Below are 3,073 nucleotides of genomic sequence, written 5' to 3'. Positions count from 1 at the left end.
GAGCTTTGCCCCCTCTCCCACTCTGTCCCCCTCTCAAATCTTCTTCCAAATCTTGCAAATTTGAAGAATTTGTCCGTGGATTTCGAAGTCAAACCCTCCCTCAAGGTAATAATCTCCGATCCCCTTGTTTTGATCCAAGTAAAGTTCTCCCATTGCTCATTTGTTGCTAGTTTGGGGAAACCCTAGTTTTGTTTGGATCTAGAGATATGCATGGAGATGTGAGATGTTTGTTAGCCAATTTCTATGATTAGGCTTTGTTAGTATGCTAGGGTTATTCTTATGGGTGTTTTTATGTTGGTGCTAGGGTTAGGTTTAGGGCTAGGGTTATGGTTAGGGTTAGGGTTATGGTTAGGGTTAGGGTTGTTGTTTCATATATATATTAGGGTTTGTATTCCGTGTTAATCCATGGATTAGTACTCATGGAAGCAATGTTACCTTGTGTTCTTTGAATGCTTATAGGGATGGGAAGAACATGTGTGTTTGTTCATCATGGGGACAAAGACACCTTTTTGAAAGGCAATAAAGAACCGGATCCGGATGAGCTTGACATGGTGTTTGATAGTAGTCCTAGCTATGCGGAGCTCTTGCAACAAGTTAGGAAAGATTTGAATTGGATGGACCCTAGTGATATCATTGAGTTGGAGGGAAGGCATAATGTTGGTTTTGGAATGCACATCCGTTGGAAGACAATGCGTGTCAACTCGGAGCAACGTTGGGTTGCATACAAGGAGACGGTGGCCGAATCACTAGACAAGGCTCTTGAGTTATTTGCAACGAAGAAGGTTGATTCAAGTTTGCGTTTGGACTTGAACCGGAACCCCTTCCCTTTGGTTGCTAGTATCCCCCCACCCTTGAAGCGAGATGAAATTGTTGAACCTCTTTTGACCCAAGAAGTGAGGCCAACATTGGGCCCGTATACAAACAACCAAGATGAATCTTTGCAAGAGGACAATGATGAGTATGCGGACGATGACAATGAAGTTGATCTCCATGACAACAATGTGGGTGATCTCGACAAATATCATTTGCAAGAGACAATGGACCATTCCATCCCTTTTTCCCGTGCATATGCATCGGACTCGGATGACGATGGTCCCGATGAACAAGTTGATGCTGCGGAGGGGTTCACGGTGAAGGAGGCCGAAGCTTTCGAGAAGGTATTTGGTCGGGATCATCGGACTACATTGTTCAAGGATGTTAGTCTCGCGGATGAAGTCGTGGTAGATGGTGGCCAATGTGTACCTCTTGGGGTTAGGCCAAGCTCTCACCGTGATTTGGTAGACGACAAGAACCGGATTGCTAAAGGTTCTAAGTTCGACAGCTTGTTGGATTTGAAGATGTGGCTCGACAACTACTCGGTTACGCATTATCGTCCACACAAGGTGGTGAACTCGGACGTCAATGTGCGCTACACGGTTGCATGTGCATGTGAAGATGAAAAGGAGGTCCAACTTGGACTTTCAAGAGGCCGTGGTGGTGGTAGAGCTCGTGGAAAGGAGGTCCAACAAGGAGTGGCAAGACGCCATGGCGGTTGTCCGTGGATTGTGCGTGCAAGACCATGGAAAGGAGGTCCAACTTGGCATGTAGTGAGTTGTGTGCCAACTCACATGTGCCAAGGCAAAAGGGTGGATGGCAAGATTGTGTCCGAAGACCACAAACAACTCACGTCCGAGTTCATCGCTTACAGACTCTCCAACTCAATATCCACACTTCCAACAATGAGCGTCCAACATGTCATTGACCTTGTGAAAGCCATCTTTCATTACAAGGTGAAATACGGCAAGGCATGGAAGGCGAAGCAAGCCGCATTTAAGATGTTGTATGGTACATGGGAGGAAGCATACAACCGAATCCCTAGGTTGTTGTTAGCCATGGCCGCGACAAACCCGGGCATGGTTCATGTGGTTGAGCCTCATGGGCACCAAACAACGGTTCATGAAGGAAGGAAAGTCAGAGTATTTGGCCGTGCTTTTTGGGCGTTCGAGCAATGTGTGAGGGCTTTCGAACATTGTAGGCCGGTCATCGCAATTGATGGCACGTTCTTGACCGGACAATACAAGGGCACCTTGTTGGTTGCGATAGCAAGTGATGCCAATAACCGGGTGTTGCCATTGGCATTTGCTTTGGTTGAGGTGGAAAACAATGACAACTGGGAGTGGTTTCTGCATCTTTTGAGGACGAAGGTGCTACCCGCTCAGAGGGAAATTTGTGTCATATCGGAACGGAATCAAGGAATTCTTAACGCCGTGGAGATTGACATTCCCGGGCATGCTCCGTTGCACCATCGATGGTGCATGAGGCACTTTTGTTTAAACTTCTATAGGGCATGTGGCCTTAAGGAGTTGGCCGATGATCTTCAAGATTGTTGTCTCGCTTTCTCCGATAAGCGCTTCGCCACTTTGTACAACAAATTGCTCGCACACAAAAAACTTGATCCCGGGGGTCAAGATTTTCTCAATAGGCACATTCAATACCGGAACAAGTGGGCACGTGCTTTTGATGAAGATGGCCGGAGATACGGTCAAATGACAAGCAATATGGCCGAATGCTTCAATAGGGTGCTCAAAGGTGCACGTGGATTACCCGTGACGGCAATAGTTCAATACACATTTGACAAGATGAATGCGTACTTTGTAAAGTACTCGATGGAAACCGATGCACAGATAACGGGTGAGAACCCACGGAAGTACAAGTACAAGTTCCCACCCAAAGTTGATGAATGGTTGGTATTTCAATCACGGAAGGCGGACTCAGAAGAAGCTATATTATATGACAACGAAGAGTGGAAGTACGAAGTGAAAGAGCCAGGAGGAACCACAAACGATGGCCGGCAACATGGAGGTCGGGATTTCAAGGTGTCGTTAACACAATGTGATTGCACTTGCGGGAGGCCATTGTTGCTTCATCTCCCATGCTCACATTTGTATGCCGCCGGTCGCGTTAGGAATGTGGACATCAATCACCCATGCACCGTGAGGGAGTCGGAGTTCTCAATCATGACGGTCAAGAAAACATGGGCTCCCCGATTTCAAGCTAGGCGCTGCACAGGTCTGTAGCTATCCAGAGAGCAACA

This window comes from Triticum aestivum, chromosome 3D (assembly GCF_018294505.1).
Source record: "Triticum aestivum cultivar Chinese Spring chromosome 3D, IWGSC CS RefSeq v2.1, whole genome shotgun sequence".
Taxonomy (NCBI): Eukaryota; Viridiplantae; Streptophyta; class Magnoliopsida; order Poales; family Poaceae; genus Triticum; species Triticum aestivum.
Note: the sequence above shows the minus strand (reverse complement) of the source record.